Source organism: Pecten maximus, chromosome 1 (assembly GCF_902652985.1).
Source record: "Pecten maximus chromosome 1, xPecMax1.1, whole genome shotgun sequence".
Taxonomy (NCBI): Eukaryota; Metazoa; Mollusca; class Bivalvia; order Pectinida; family Pectinidae; genus Pecten; species Pecten maximus.
The window spans coordinates 34,949,805-34,968,153 of NC_047015.1; the positions used below are offsets into that span (position 1 = coordinate 34,949,805).

General features: G+C 37.0%; 1 protein-coding gene across 1 annotated transcript in view; it reads left to right on the forward strand.

The window, feature by feature from the left end:
- The first annotated feature begins 5,173 nt into the window (after positions 1-5,173).
- Positions 5,174-18,349, forward strand: part of LOC117331724 (unconventional myosin-XV-like) — a 134,551-nt gene continuing 121,375 nt past the window's right edge. The window contains exon 1 of the mRNA XM_033890615.1: positions 5,174-5,332. The gene's annotated coding sequence lies outside the window, so the exon portion shown is untranslated. The remainder of the gene's footprint in view (positions 5,333-18,349) is intronic.

Genomic DNA, 18,349 nt, shown 5'->3' on the forward strand with positions numbered 1-18,349 from the left:
GATTCTTAAGTTGCCAAACACGAGTGTTTGGCAGCTTAATTATCTTACCTCGAGGGTTGAGATTCCCCTGTCTCACTTCCATGGGGGTGAATGATTATATTTCTCTTACCCTGTTTACCCTCTTATGTATCTAATATTGACGTTAAAGCAATGCAAGGAAATGTTGACGTGACTTGATTGCATTGTCGACGTGACGTCATTGTACTGTCGACGTGACGTCATTGTACTGTTGCCGTGACTTCATGGTATTGTTGACGTGACGAAATACAATTGTTGAGAACGTGAGAAGAGCACGTGTAGCTTTTCCCTAGAGTGAGATTAATAGAATATTTCATCCCTTTTGGGGTGAAATAGGGGATCTCAACCCTCGGAGGGATATTGTTAAATTCCTAAACACGAGGCTTGAAAAGGGGTGAATGATTATTTTTCTCTTACCCTGTTTCCCAATCGAAGTGTGAACCAAATCCAAACGTATGCAAACAACAACACGTGGACGGCGGGTGACAGTTGTGATAAGGCTGCAGCAGACGCTTTACACCTTACGATGTTGATTTCATACAAAATATAGTTCCGATTTAGCTTGTCAAAAAGAACACCAAACACTCAGTTAACTCTGATAATTAATACTTATTTTAATTTCTTTTATGAATAATATTGATATTTAGTATTCAAACGTTCCGGGTCAGGTCATAGTGACGTCACCCTATCGAGAACAAGAGCACGTTCAAAGAGCACCTGTAGCTTGTCTTTTCCCTTGGATGAGATAAGAAAATCTCACCCCGGTAAAACTGCGGATACCCCTGTCCAGGGTAAGAGAAAAATCGATCCTACACAGGGGGTAAAGACAGCCGGCACGCGCTATATGACGCTGCTCACAATAACGTAACGTCATCGTTTTTCGTTGAGTAACCAAGGCGTAAATGATGACGTCATAGATTTTGACGCACATTCCAAGGAGCATTGAAGATGACGCGATGAAAAACTTTCATAAAAACTTATGTTTGGTTGCAAATATGTGAGAAAAATAATCAATCATGGGTCTGTTCCGCGAACAAGGATATCTCAACCCTCGTGTAAGAGTTTGGCTGGCCAGCACTCGGCAAGCATCGTGCTCACTGGCCAAACTCTTACACTCGGGTTGAGATATTCCTGTCCACGGAACAGACACATGATAGATTCTGTTAATCTCGACCCGGTAAAACTGCGGATATCCCTGTCAAGGGTGAGAGAAAACAAAATCCCATCTCCTGACATCTGATGACGTTTTGCCTGCAATGTCTTTCTACTGTCAAGAACTCTTGACATCATTTTAACCATCTGAATAAGAGTAAAAACCCATCTGAATAAGAGCAAGAGCGACACTTGTAACAGACTAAAGTGATATGGATGAAAAATTATATTCAGTTAACATTGTTTTCCAAAGAAATGATATATGTATCGCTCTATAGCACAGTGAATGTAAACTGTACGCTGATCGGTTAGTTCAGTTTATCGAAGCGAGCACAGATGTTAGTTCTCTTACAGTTCCAGTGCGATACATCGGAAACTATGGCGTTCGGCGATGATCAATATCCCTGATCGGAAATGTCTGGTGGTACGTACGCTGTTATTCGTAAGCGTGATATTTACCAAAAAGGATTCTTAACATGCAATATTTACGTTAATAAGACTACTTAAACATTGGTGAACGAAGGTTTCAATGGTACGTTGGAGCGTAATAAACGTAATTATTTACAAAAACTGAATATCTGTAAAGATACATTTTTCGCAATGTGTGTCAAGAATCTATTACAATTATATATAATTACTTGTAATAAATGACACGGTACGTTCAATTGATAAAAGTTGGTAAAATGGACGTTTCATGGCCATCGCATTCTGTCAAAACTGCACCGTTAGATTTATCAAAACTGTACCGTTAGTTCAAGTAAAGCTGGAAAACTGTACTGTTAGTTGTGAATTTGTGTCTTCTGTATATAAAGATGGCATCGCCCAAGTTCTATCATTGTTGCTACTGCGAAAACACCATGCGTGCCTTTAAAGATATGGTAGAACATTGTGTTGATGTCCATTCTATTTTGGAACTGAAATGCAAAATAACAAAGGGCTGATCGACCAAAATTAAAAACTTACACATTACTCCAATTGAATACATGAAACAAATCAAAACTATCTCCGCAGTTCCAAATTCGGAGAGGATAAAAAATTACCATTTCAGACGCCCAGGAAATTCAAAAAGGCACTCTACTCTTAGAAAATCATAACCGTCAGATGATTACAATGATGAAGATGATGATGATATATGTAATATTTCCAGCAGTTTTCAAAACATGTCTGTTGAGCAAACCCATTTAAGTGAAACACAACACCAAGAACGTCAAACAACCTCGTCATTAACAATACCGTTGTCCGAAGATACAGACATGAATATTGAGCTGCTGATCGAAATCACGGAGATGTCACCCAATGTTATCGAAATCAAGGAGATGTTACCCAATGTTATCGAAATCACGGAGATGTTACCAATGTTATCGAAATCACGAAGATGTCACCCAATGTTATCGAAATCACGGAGATGTCACCCAATGTTATCGAAATCACGGAGATGTTACCCAATGTTATCGAAATCACGGAGATGTTACCAATGTTATCGAAATCACGAAGATGTCACCCAATGTTATCGAAATCACGGAGATGTCACCCAATGTTATCGAAATCACGGAGATGTCACCCAATGTTATCGAAATCACGGATATGTCACCCAATGTTATCGAAATCACGGAGATGTTACCCAATGTTATCGAAATCACGGAGATGTTACCCAATGTTATCGAAATCACGGAGATGTCACCCAATGTTATCGAAATCACTGAGATGTCACCCAATGTTATCGAAATCACGGAGATGTCACCCAATGTTATCGAAATCACGGAGATGTCACCCAATGTTATCGAAATCACGGAGATGTCACCCAATGTTATCGAAATCACGGAGATGTCACCCAATGTTATCGAAATCACGGAGATGTCACCCAATGTTATCGAAATCACGGAGATGTCACCCAATGTTATCGAAATCACGGAGATGTTACCCAATGTTATCGAAACATTAACAGATTATGGTCATGAAGATGCTTACCTAAAATTCAACAAGTTACTTTGCGATAAATCTCTTCCATTAAGACGTGGTAGAGTGGTTATCCGTGTCCGACAGCCACCAAATGAGGTACTCGAAGGAAATAATAACAATTTTGGAAAGTAGGAGTACAATTATTTAAGGGCAAATTCTTGCGATTTATGGGTGGATGGAAAAACAAAGGTCAAACACCAAAAGGTCAATTTGATCTACAGAATTCCGTTATCATATTCGCGGTACCAGATCGAAACCAACTCAATGACAAATCGACAGTTTTAAAAGATGTCAAACCATGAATTATTAGGGAGATGATAGATCTTGTTGATCATGATGATGGTACACAGACCCAAACGTACAAATTGTGTGGACGGTAAAAAATATATTTCCGAAAAAAATATGCAGCTAAACATTGTGCATAGCTCCATGCAACCGAGCTACCGGTACAGTGAAACCCAATCTTACGGTACAGACACAGTCTTGTTTGTAAACTAACGGTACAGTTTGAACATTTGACGAGGTTGTAAGAAAATATTATTTTCGGTTTATATGAAATATACTTGACTGGACGAGATACCGTAGTGTTTCTCTGTGAATCACTTGTCCATTAGACATTGGATAGGACGCCTCCAATGACAGGAATTTAACATGACAGTGGAATACAAGTTAACAATACCTGTCAATTCCTTCAGCGTTTAAGGTTTATCTACGATTGATTACACTCAGACGGAGTATTATGGAGTCATATGCATACAGGTGGTGTAAAATATCAAATACAATGTTAAATAGTTTGAGTGACCAGTTTGCGTACAACATTTAGCTGAATAACACAAAATATTACTGACCTTTGAATCTCCGGCTGCACTAGATCGCTTCGATAAACTGAACATACGCTGTGTATAGACTCCATAAAAAAAGTTAAGAAACAATAACAACTACACAGTACAAAAAATGCAAATAAGGCTGCAGTTATGTAAGGAAACAAAACAGAAATAGCCAAGCCATCTGATCTCACCCGTACAAATAATAAAAATACCAGCTATACATTTCTCCCGCATCAGTCGCCTCGTACAAAACAGACATACAAAACAGACATACAAAAGATGCGTCCAGGGATATAATCGTTAGATATATTTTTATGGAATTTTGACAGAATGCAATTAATGGATTGTGAACAAAACATTTATGTAATTTTGATACGCCATCTGCTTCCTCGCCGTGAAGGTCATTCATTTGAAGGTCACACGGCGACATGTGCCAGATATCTTCTTCCATTGTTTCAGAATCTTGTGAAAAGCAGCTTCATGGAAAAGAAGACAAAATAAGATCATGTTTTCGCTAAATGTCGCTTTACGACCAATATGGTGCACACGAAACGATAATAGAAATTATTAAATTCAATTATTACCGATTATTATTATTATTATTATTTTTTTTTTTGAAAACAAATTATAAAAATGTGACAAATTTATGATAAAACGTCCCTGGTATGACCAGAGACGTCCCTGATATAGCCATATATATATATATATATGAGAATTCGTTAAGTCTATGTGTATTTGGACCTACCCTAGTGTATAGCACGTTCATAATTATAGTCCTCCAAAGGGACCCCCCCCCCCCCCCCCCCCCTACACACACACACACAACAACAACAACAAGCGAATAAATAAAACAAAAAAATCTGAAAATGTACGTACTACTACTATAAACACTTGTAAAAAATTCGCAGGTCCATGTGATTCTATACGTATACCGACACAGACAGACAAAACCACAGGGGCCTGAGAGTTTTCCTATACATATATAAATATATATAAAATGAGATTCAAATAAATGTCTACCAATGAATAAAAATAAAATTAGAAAAAAAAACTCCCACGTGCTTGCACTGTAACGTTTTCACGTGTAAATTTCGCGGTAATAGCATGACCTTTAACACCATGCAATTTTATCCAATAACTTGGCGGTATCGGAGCGTCATGAATATTCATAATGTGTTACCTGTCGGCACTATGTTGTGAGGAGAAGAAAATCGATAGCGATATATTGTTTGTTATGGGCGAGGATAGGCCACGAACCACTTACCAAAAGTAGAATAATTTGTTAATTTTATCTTGCAACTTACGGACTGTAGCAGAAAATATCCTCAACATTGTGAGACTACTTTCAGAATCCTGTATAAAGCGCTTCCGTGCAGGTAAGTGTGACATTTCGTCATTATCAATGAATGGGCTTTCTGATCGGCCCGTCCCCGTGTTGTCGGGTAGGCCGCTGTCAGGTGGAAATACGGTTACCATTTTTATTTATATTGTTGAAATATATACATCTCTGCTCTGGAGAAACTGTGCATTTCTACGATATAAAATTGTATAGTAACCGTTTATTATGATATTGACATGTATTTTAGTATATCGACCTGTCATGCTGTATTATATGTAACAGGGTAGAAGCATTGTGTGGAGACAAGTGGCCTGATAAAGTTTTGTAATTGTCTATACGTGTTTTGTTCACACAGAGTTACGTACACACACACATATGTATATATATATATCTTTTGTACCTGTCCGATCATACACCTTTACAGTAGACAGGTATACATGTAATTATACCTACCTGTCTTCAACTTGATTGTCAAGTCAACACCTGTGTATAGTATTTTATGTACACATAAATTCTTTATTAAATGACAACTATAAATTAGACAAATGTATGTGTTTTTCTCAAATTTCAGCTAAAAAAATCAGAATTTATCTCTTGCCAGCTAGATCAGTTTTGAATTTTATCAGGAACACACAAATTTGGTATGATATATGTTTAACATTTTACCACACAATGGTGTTTGTATCTGGTATATTGAAATGATTTGTAGAAGCTTTATGAATACTCATAGCTGTACTTTTAGTACATGTGTTGACTGTATGATGGGACACTTTGGGAAGTTCTTCTCCAGCTGCCAGGCACTTCCTTGTTTACCCCCTACCAGTGTAAATTTCTCCCATTCCTAAACTTTTATCCTTTCTTCTTCCCATCTACTGACCCTAATTTGTCATTTCCTCCACCTGACCCCCTACTCCATCCTCGGACATATCCTTCCACCTCCCATCATAAAACCTCATCATTTATCCCATCCACGGCCACGGGTGAAAATCTCACTACCACTAACTTAATGTAATAGCTGCATTTATCCATGATCTCTTACGTTTGTCCCCCACAGTACAGGTAGGGAGTACAAATCATACCTGCTGCCCCCATTGTATGATTGTAAGTGGCGACTAAAGTTGGGATCATCTCTTCTATGTCTTTATTCTTCCTCATGTCTCCCTTGATACTGCCTCATGTCTCCCTTGATACTGCCTCATGTCTCCCTTGATACTGCCTCGTGTCTCCCTTGATACTGCCTCATGTCTCCCTTGATACTGCCTCATGTCTCCCTTGATACTGCCTCGTGTCTCCCTTGATACTGCCTCGTGTCTCCCTTGATACTGCCTCATGTCTCCCTTGATACTGCCTCATGTCTCCCTTGATACTGCCTCATGTCTCCCTTGATACTGCCTCGTGTCTCCCTTGATACTGCCTCGTGTCTCCCTTGATACTGCCTCGTGTCTCCCTTGATACTGCCTCGTGTCTCCCTTGATACTGCCTTGTGTCTCCCTTGATACTGCCACGTGTCTCCCTTGATACTGCCTCGTGTCTCCCTTGATACTGCCTCGTGTCTCCCTTGATACTGCCTCGTGTCTCCCTTGATACTGCCTCGTGTCTCCCTTGATACTGCCTCGTGTCTCCCTTGATACTGCCTCGTGTCTCCCTTGATACTGCCTCGTGTCTCCCTTGATACTGCCTTGTGTCTCCCTTGATACTGCCACGTGTCTCCCTTGATACTGCCTCGTGTCTCCCTTGATACTGCCTCGTGTCTCCCTTGATACTGCCTCGTGTCTCCCTTGATACTGCCACGTGTCTCCCTTGATACTGCCTCATGTCTCCCTTGATACTGCCTCATGTCTCCCTTGATACTGCCTCACTTTTGGGGGAAATTGCTTCCTGAAAGGGTGGATAAAAACTTTTAACAAATTTTAGCATGTTTACCTTGGTTGAAAATTGGTTTGATTTTTTCCATTGAAATGTATCTTTTCAACCTAAATTCAGGATGCTAAAATGAATTGATAACACGAGCAAACATAATCTGCTGTCACCTTCTTTATTTGTATGATGGCATGATTTAAACGAGGAACACTAAACCAAACTTATCACTCTCCATCCTCCAACATACAGTCCCCTTCATGCAAAATGATCAATTTTAGAAATAGCTAAAGATAGTTCACAAAATACCCTCCCCAAACTTCAATACTTTTACACATCTCTCCCAAGGCTTCTTTGTTACAACCCCATCTTCAAACTTAACTTTGATCCCTTAAACCTTCTCTACCCTTTGACATTTTATTATCCCTCTCGAGCTCCCTTCTATCCCCAACCTTTTACCCATCTTGCCCCACCATTGAACCTCTGTCCCCAGACAACCCCTACCTCTGACCCCTCTACAAACTCTAACCTCCATCCTGCCCCACCACTGTGAACCCCTATGTTTGTCCCCACCCACTTCAACCCCTACCTCTGACCCCCCAACAAACCCTAACCTCCATCCTTCCCCACCACTGTGAACCCCTATATTTGTCCCCCACCCACTACAACCCCTAGCTACCTCTGACCCCTCTACAAACCCTAACATTTGTCCTGCCCCTCCATTGTGAACCCCTATGTTTGCCCCCCACCCACTACAACCCCTACCTCTGACCCCCCAACAAACCCTAACCTCCATCCTGCCCCACCACTGTGAACCCCTATGCTTTTCCCCCACCCACTTCAACCCCTAGCTACCTCTGTCCACCAACAGACCCTAAAATCTGTCCAGCCCCACCACTGTGAACCCCTAGGTTTGTCCCCACCCACTTCAACCCCTAGCTACCTCTGTCCACCAACAGACCCTAAAAACTGTCCAGCCCCACCACTGTGAACCCCTAGGTTTGTCCCCACTCACTACAACCCCTACCTCTGACATACGTACCCCTCTACAAACCCTAACCTCCGTCCTGCGACTGTGAACCCCTACATTTGTATGTCTCTCCCACCCACCACAACAGCTCACCTTTATTTTTATTTTTTTACTTTCCAGTATATATACTTATATAATTAAAGGTAAATAGTGTCCTTGTGATGGATATACATATTAATAATTTAAACACAAGGTAAATAGTGTCTTTTGATGGATATACATATTAATAATTTAAACACAAGGTAAATAGTGTCTTTTGATGGATATACATATTAATAATTTAAACACAAGGTAAATAGTGTCTTTGATGGATATACATTATAATAATTCAAACACAAACATTAAAATCACTAGCGCTTTTGTTTTCTTTTTTTTTCCCCAACTGTCTTTACACACCAAATACATTGTAGATGTCAGACTTAATACCACTTTCTGTCAATGTTTAATATTGATTATTGAAAATTTATAAATGAAATAACACTATAACATGAATATATATATTATAAAGATCATATGATCGACCAATCCCAGTACAGTGTACACAATAATGGTACTGTAAGTAAATATTGAGTTCATAGAACTCCACTACCAGGAAATCCAAAATGTAAACGGTCAGCTTTATGGACAGATCATTAAGACATCAGAAGTTTTAACAGTAAGACTGATTTTATCATATTCCATTTAGACAACAAAATCAAAATATCTCTACGTTGTACTGGTAAGAAAGACAACCTTGTTTATAAGTTGTAACGTCGACTGTGTCAATCATCTGGGTGGAAATAGTGTGGGTTAAACAGTGACAATGGAATGATCATGATTATCAATTAACCTAGGAATATATTATTTTCTACTTATTTAACAATAAAAGCCTATTCAGATAACAAAATATATCTTGTTAGAAGTATCGTCACACTAATGTGTAGATGGAGTTTTATACTTATTGCATCTGAATCATATGACACTTGAGTCTGACTGTACATTTTAATTAACCACTGAGTGACTGCACCGTTAATAAACAATGTTGTCATTTGCTCTTTGATTATAGCTGCTTCAAAGATGCTTACCTCGAAAATATACCCAAACAAACAAACAAACCTTTCCATATTTTCTGTGGCTAAGATGAAGAAGCTTTTTGTAGATATAGAACCATGTAAATATTTCTGTATCCCAGCAACATATCGTCATGATTTAAATTTGGTGTGAAACAGTTGTGAGATGTTATGTACACTACAGGATACAAGAATGTGGATTTAGATTTTGACCTACAGACCATTTTAAAATGTTGAGTAGGACTGCAGTGATTGACATGTTGTGGAGAAAGTAAGTCAAGGTGTCTTAGAGAAGACTTTAACAAAAGTATGCTGGCTTTACATGTCTTATCCAAATGTGGAAAACAGTAAATTTAAACAACATGGGTTGCTTTGAATTATGAGTAATGAGCTATGCTATACCAAGATTCAGCTGTTTATCATATAGATGCTGACAATCTATAAGAGATTCTTGTGCCAAAATTTTTTTGAAAGTTTGCTTTAAGATGCCTTTAAGCCAAAATGGATAAAAAGTGAAAGCAATCTGATCTGAAACATAACTGGTTGGGAACAGACAGTTTATGGTAATGATGCTAGTTGAGCCCTTCGGATTGAGTGGTATGTCCCTGCTGTAAGTGTTTGTCAGATGACCGTTTAGGCCCAATTGGGCCTCTAGATATTCTTTTCATCCTGAAAGCTGTGGAACTTTGTCATTTGTTTTTAAAAGAAAACAAAGATAAGCTGGGAGATCACTTCACAACCTCATCACTGTTTATTAGTGATACAGAAATTCTTTGTCAGTGATATGTGGTGGGATACTAGTGATTATGAATCTAGTATAGACAAATGGCAGGGACAGACCAGATTATTGCTAAATACAATGACAGTTATCTCCCTTTTATATCAGCCAACTGTTGTGCTAGAGGGGGTATGTAACTATAAGAGTCGGAGGGAATGGCTGTTGACTGGATGGATGTGATCTATAATTTTAAAATGTCCCTGGCCTGCAGCTGGTCACTATATCTTAGGGATCTGTGTTGATGACAAAGCTGAGGCAGAATGTAAATAAATTTTGGTTTCATGTCCAAAAAAGTATTGTTAGTCATGTAATGTTTACCAGATATGTCAGAATAAAAACAGGGATAGATATGTACTTGTTAAACTTTCAATAAACCTTCCATGGGTGAGAAACCATGTGGAGAAAGTTAAAACTTCACTAGTTACAAAAGTATGCTTACAATGACCCCTGGGCTTGGCATACTCATTATGTAGTTTGTATGACATCAGTTAGGTTATTCTGGAAACTAATTAATTGAATATTGGCATAGCTTAAGATATTTTAATTTCTAAGGAGAAGTTTTAACCTTTTTTTATAGGAGTTACAGCAGGGATCTTGCGAATATGTTTAAAGATTATGAAACATATATTTTTCTCACTTGCCCTGGTAGGGAAATTTGTGGCCTGATATTTGACATGTTGAGGTATTGGCTACAAATGGCCTTGTATGCAAAATAAATTGACAAAACATTCATGTTTTTATTTCATATTTCTGACCACATCATCATTTATTTTCATTCAGATTTTCCATAAAACATCTGCCACTATCAAGAAAGTTGTTTTTGTAACTTTGCTGATGGTTGAGCTCTACGCCTGACTTTTCCAGATAGAGTAAAATTAATTCTAGCTAGCCGTGAGAAGTGTTTTATGCTAAATTTTATCTGCTAGATGTAATTGAGCATATGTATTAAGGCTGAATAACTTTCACCTGCTTTGTTGAAGGTCATGTAATATACCCGATATACAGAGCTCAAATGTACACTTTAATGCCCTACAGCTATAGATCATAACAGAATTAAATGATGTGCTTTTTCCTAGAATGTACCAACGTTGTCTTTAATCGTATGTCTTTAACATAATGCTATTGAGGAATTCTGGAGAAATTATTACTTGACATATGAGAGATATCAACTACTCAGAAAATACACATACATGCCATACCTCCCGGCGTGAGACAAAATCTCCCTTATTTTCAAGTCATTTATTTCCTCCCGGCAGGAGAGCCAAAATTCCCGTATTTTGTAATTGCCTCCGGTATTTTTGCCGACGCCATTTTTGTTTACAATTCAGTGTATTTCTCGTGAGAATTGGCTAAATTTAGCGATCACGTGATCCATCTGTTCACGTGATCACACAATCAAAATGGCGCCTGTTGGACACGGCTTTCACACGAAGCTCTGGCTAGTGTAATGTTTGCGCTAGAATATCTATCACCATGAAATAAAGGCAAGTCGCTTACAAACAACTTTAACCCCCTTAGCTAACAGACTTGAATTATGGTTTGTTTTCTTTTAGGACCATACTTTGATGATGGTAATTGATACAGAGTCTCAGTCTGGTCAGACGCAAAATCACACGTGTTTTTCATTTACCATGTGTATCGTTGATCAGTGATAGCAAGGTGAAATCCGATATTTTCTTTTAGAAAACTATCAAAATTAGCACATCTGTTGGTCGTTAAAAAGTGGTCAATCATGGTGTTTACAATGACTGTACAGTCCATGACAGAGACAATATACACAATCTAGAATGATCGTGATCAGATTTACTGCAGTCTCCTAACATGAACATCTTCCGTTCTCATGATTTCATGTATACACTTGCACACTTGGAATATTTTTATATCTAAATGGTCCAACATAAGGTATCCCACAGGACATTTCATGGTGATTTTTACAACTGATGTGTTCCCTCGGAGTGGATCAAGCTTTCTAATTTTAAGAAAATCAAAACTGATAAATGAATAACTTGCTTGTCTTAATCTTTAGCTACATGTAATTATAATATACCCTTTTCAAATGCTGTTATGCAATATGCATAAAGCTGTGAAACTTTTTGTGTTCCATAAAAAAAATTGAAAAAAAAAATTCATATCATCATAATCTGAATGTATACTTATTGCATGTTTTACCTTATACAACTGTTTGTTGTTTGCATATACAATATGATTAATATCTAAAATAAACACATATATTCTTTATCACTTTCAAAATTAGTTAATTGCTAAAAAATTGAGTAAAAATGTCGATATTTATGTCGCGCACAAATCTCCCTTATTTTAGGCAAAACTCCCTTAAAATAATCATCAATCTCCCTTATTGGTCTCCCAAAAATATGGCATGTATGAATACATGATGATTCATGATCATTGAAACAAATCTTTAAAAATTAAATCAACAGCCCTTTTTGCTGTGGACAAGATTTGTACTTCCTGGTAACTAGAACTTGGCAACTGCAGTGCCATTTGTTAGCTGTGTTCTTAACAACTGACAAAGTACTCCGACAACTGTTTGATAAAGGATTGACCTTGACCTTGAAATCTGACAATTACATCAGATCATAAGCTGTGTCTAAGTAACCAAGTGCAATGATAAGTTATGATAATACTGATTTAAGTGTTACTGAAGTAATGTTTTATATTGGTAGACTACGGTATAATACCATGCGATTCCATATAGAGTTACATGTAGGGGAGGTGTGCAGGGTTGCCAACTCATGCACGTGAGACGAAAAACTCACGTAAAAACATCCCTAAAATGTCCCTTCTCACATTGAAGCAATCCTCACGTAACGTGAGGTACAAATCTCACACATTGATTAAGTTTTCTCAAGTCGCCTCACGCGAAGCCATGAAATCGACAACTTTAGCTTGGGACTGTTCAAAGGGGAATAACTCTTACAGTTTTTGTAAAGATTACACCAGGCATCGCGCTTCACATCCGGTCGGTAGCGACGGAAGCACGTTCTGAGAGCTGACTTCTAAACACGATAATTAAGCTTAGGCCTACAAAAATAGTGAGTAATATTCACATTCTCAGTTTATAACTGAACAATCCCTTTGATATTTCGTGAAATATGCCGTCGCCTAAAAGGAAAAAGATCGATATCTGGTCCACTAAGGCTAAGCTCGCCAAGTTCAAAGAATCGCCATGGGGAAAAAATCACGATTGGTTTTCTAAACGTGTTTTCGTAAAGTAAAGTAGCATGCCTATTGCAAGTTGTTTAAAGCCAAGTTTTCGATCAGATCAAGCGCAGTATGTGATATAAAACAGCACATTTTGTCAGTTGGCATTGAGTTTGTTTTACAGGTAAAGGTTTATATAATTACCACAGCTAAAAATTAAACTCTTGACAGATGATAATTCATAAGTAATTGCATTTTATTTTTACTTTTGCAAGACAGTCGGGGAATTCTATATGGCAGTGACGGACAAAATGATTGCAAAGTTTCCCCTGCATAATCCTTCTTTGTCGAATTGACATGGATTTTTTGGTACCTAGCCATAGAGCTATATACTTTATATTATCTACTAGAAATTAAATCCAAAAATCTCAAACGCCTACATGATATAAATAGAACAGTTATCCATTGCTTCAAAACATTTTATAATCTTAACCCTAAAACTATTAATAATCAACTTACAAAAACTATTGGAAACTTATTTAGTTCTTTAAGTTCTATAACTGGCAGCTAGATTACATATAATGTCACCAAGGATAGAAGGATTCACTTGAGGAGGAAATTATTGACTATCAGCTTGCTCCAAAGGAGGAGATTTCAAAGCAAGAAGATATATTGAATAAATGGCTTAAATATGTGTTAATGTCTGATATTTTTTCTACAACATTTAATCAAATAATAAAACGCCGTGATGCCGTGACGTCGTAAAAAAGTCTCACACATTGCAAGAGCCCAATGTGGGAGATCTCCCACATTGGGCTACTTACAGGTTGGCAACCCTGGTGTGGGTAACAGCTGGCTCAAAATGTGGGTAAAAATATCACTGATGGTGTGCTTAAGGAAGAAATACCTTCTTTGAAAACAAACATAATATTATGATGAAATATATTAAAACCTTAGAATGATAGACTTTGGTGCCCAGTGTGAATATAGGCAGACAGCTAGCAACACAGCTAGCAAGAATATTTCCACAGACAAGCTTGCAAGCATGAGTTTTCTGAATTTAACAAGGATGGTAGAAAAATGAGGTGGTGTTTGTGGTTTCCTCAGCTTTCATGATCATTATGTTAGACTATTTAAACCATGAAGTATTTTTATGCAGCATTTATAGGTATTTACCCCTTATACAATAACAGATTTTAATGTTTATTATTTACATAACATCCATTTAGTCTGTATAAATAACACACTTCCTGGAATATCTACCATGATACATGATCGGCACATATATAGGTCCCATTCTCTGTTTGACCATTTTTTTTATCAGATTTATGGTTAGGTATTCTCATTTTTAAATACATTGTAAGAAAATACATGTCATGATGAGTATAACGATGGAGATATGCATCCGGTTGTTGTGTGTGTCTGGATTACATGGGTGCTTCATGGTATCCAGAAAGTTCTAATGAATTACAGTGCATTCCGCTTAATCGGGTTGCCTATTTGCGGGGACTTTTTACCCGATTAACCGACTTACCCGATAAGCCGAAATGCACGTCGCCATCTTGGATTTGGTCCGTAATGGTAGTCAGACTTGGGTCGATTTTGGATGAAAATATTTGCGTTATTATTGTTAATAAACGGTGTTTTTGTTTGTGCTTTTACTGATGTCAAATTGTCAGATTACTATTACTAATTGTATAAAAATGTGTGTATTAAAATAACAAAACCTTAATGATTTTCTTATTCGCGGCACAGTACAATCGTAGCACCTCAAATCGGGGGGTCATACATCCCTGTTTCATCCGTGTGTTCCTAATTTGACATACGATCTAAGGACTCGCCGACAATTACATCTAAAATCATTTATGTTTATCATAGAGACATTCTTATGTTCGCTTTGAAGTTTAAAATATTCCATATTATTTCCAATTACCAAAGCACAGAGATCGGAGAAACCGAGTTTATTTAGGTCGTTTCCTGTGGTATAAATTTATACGAACTTGACACTGGCAGTCACTGATAAAACAACACGAAATCCAATGTAATGTTTTTATTAACCAGTTCTAATCCTAACCTGAATAGGAATTATGAGCTAACGTCGGGCGTCTGTCATTTTACTGCTCGCTACTGATTTTTAACTCACCTGTGTATCGGTGTCGTCACATTTCCCCGTGGCGAACCCCTCACTTTGGATTCGCCACATACAGTAAGCGGTGATATCAATCGATCTGTAGCAATATCAGACCCAGGTGAAAACCTATTGTTTTGGTTTTTGCTTCGAAGATTTTACATCCCAGACGTAAAAGTTTAATTGTCTAGTCGCTTAATTATGCTTTTAAAACCCCATTACGTTTTGCCTGCTGCTGACTCTAAAAATAACATTTAATTTTACCCACAATTCTTAGTCGACTTCCTGTTGGGGAAAAACCACACGAGGCAGAATCAACAACAACACAGTTCTGAACATGACAAAACCCCGACATAACATTACCGTTTAAGGTAATATTTAACTGTTTTTTGACATTTGAACCATCAAAATTACACTATTTGTTGATAAATGTCTAAAACTTAAAGAAATACGCGATGACTTTCGTGAAAATCGGAGCATTTCTATTTTTTGTCCCGATTGTTCTATTCGAATAACCGAAAAATACGACTTTTCCAACCCAATTAAACGAATTTTTTTAACATGATTTAAGAGAAAATGGTTTTGGTTTTTAAAATTTTACCCAATTAAACGAAATACCCGATTAAGCGTTACCCGATTAAGTGGAATGCACTGTACTGTAGTCTGTCTTGTAGTATAAAAGGTCATCATGTAATTGTCAACTTCTTGGAATTTCAATTGGGGGGGGGGGGGGGGGGGGGTTGCGAATTGCACATGTTTTGAAAATATTCAGGTCTCAGAAAAGTATATTATTGATCCATTTTGACAGTACAATGTAATACCTTAAAACTACATATTTCAAAATGCCCTTTCTGTTTGACAAACTGGGGTTTTTTTTTCTCAAGACACTCAAGGTATTAACACTTTTTAAAATGAATTGAAAGTTACTGTAAAGTTTATGTAAACAGAATGTTGAAGAACTCAATGCTATAGTCTACCTAGTTATAGAAATGTCACTGTAAAAACTGATAAGTAAACTTGGTAATAACGAACTCTTGTTTTGGAAGATGTTTTTCACTTTTTGTGTATTTTTTTCTACAAATGTGTCTATGATGGACTGTTCCAAATCACGTTATACACCCAAAATTCCAAAGTATTATCACAAAAAAGATAAATTTACTCTAAACATAGATAAGCTCGTGTCTTTTTGAAGTGGTTCCAGTTTAGGACCGATACCATTAGGTATATATTTAGGGCCAGCACCCTGTAGACATATAAGTGTAATGTTGATCCTGCACACGGACTACTGTTGACATTGCTGTTTGATATTCTTCGTGTTTTATATTAACTTCCTGGTTCTTCATATAAGACATATTTTAAACTTGTTTGTATATATAATTGTGTAAATAGATTTTGTAATGAGTATTTGTTTCTCCAGTACTGTTATAACATGAGGATGGGAGTAGTAAAGCTATTGGTACTAACCCCTAATAAGGAACTTTATTCTTTTGCTTATCATAATGTACATAATGTGTTTACTCTGATAAGAGCACCTGTCTACAGACCAGGGGGATTGGTCTTTAGGAAGAGCTCAAATAATCTGTGGGCTTATTTGTTATTTATCATTATTATATGGCTTATTTCTTTTTGGTTACTGGAAGAAGGGATTAAAGTTTGTTTCATTTCCAGTTGTCATATTCAATCCATCAAGGGCATAATTTAAATATTGACAACTTTTTTCACTGCTACCTCTAGGGATACTGGAGTATGACATATTAGACTTTGGCCTTAAACCTATACAATATGCAGAGTTATTGCCCTTTGTTGGCTGTGCCTCCCCTTTTCTGGGGTCTTGAATATGTCATCCAAAGTGACAAATATTGAAATTTTTCAGACTTTCATTTAGCAATGTCTTGTATGACTCACCAGTTTTGAGCTTGCTGAAATATTATGAAAACTGGTGACTAGTTTAAGTCATCTATATATAATTGTAGGAGGACACTTATGTTAACATTACTTATTAGACAAGTGCCATATACACCTACATAATCAGGTAAATTTTACGCTGAAAATTAGTATAAATCTGTTGGCATTACATACAACCTAAGATAACCATCCATCACTACATAGTACACATGGCGGTAACGATTTGGGCGTAAAGGTAATTAAAGTATATAATTCAGAGAAAACATATATATTACCTATAGTGGTAAAACAAGTTTTTATGTTATAGCATTTCTACATATGTAATGTTTTGTAATAAAACTGTAGCTGAAATATTTTTGCAGAGATATGTTGTCAAAATATTTGAATATTTTAAAAATTAACTACCCAATGTACAGTTTATTTAATTGTTTGCTTTGTGAGTTTATCACTCCTTGAACAGCCAGTACGTGCCATTGTGAGGTTGGCATCTCTTTACAGTAGCTGGTGGCTACCTCACTGAGCATTCTTGCAAAGGGGAGATATCTTTGGCAGAAATTAGCATTGGGGGCTAATGAAATCTGTGTGATGCGGTTTGGAAAAATGAAAAGGATTTGAATTGGAAATTATGCATGACTGTTAAAGGTTATGGTGATGAGTGAAAAAGAAAAAAGTGATAGATATTTCAAATCAGATTTTGACACAGAAAGTTTGACTTAATTGCATATTGAAGAAATCTTCTTTAAAGATTTTTCATGAAAAAAGTTTCTTCAAAAATATGTTCTTCAAAGGCATGCTTCATTATTGCCTAATACGGCAATTCTGGTTTAAAATACCTTTCTGGGGATTCAAAATAGCAGTGTAGCTGCAAATTTACAAAATATCAAATTTGTTGAATTAAAATTCAATTCAAAATGATTAAATGTTACAAGTATGGAGGTTTCAATCAGGGTGTTCCCTGTGTTAACTTAATGATTGGCCGAGATGTGTGTCCTTCGTAAACATCTGTGACATATTTTAAATTTACTTTGACAGTTAATCTTGTCAATACATCACCAGGATTGATAACGTCATTGTCCAATTTTGCTTCAAAAGTTGTTCCATCCCTAGTAACCATCTGTGGCTCCCTGAATGTACATAAAAACAAG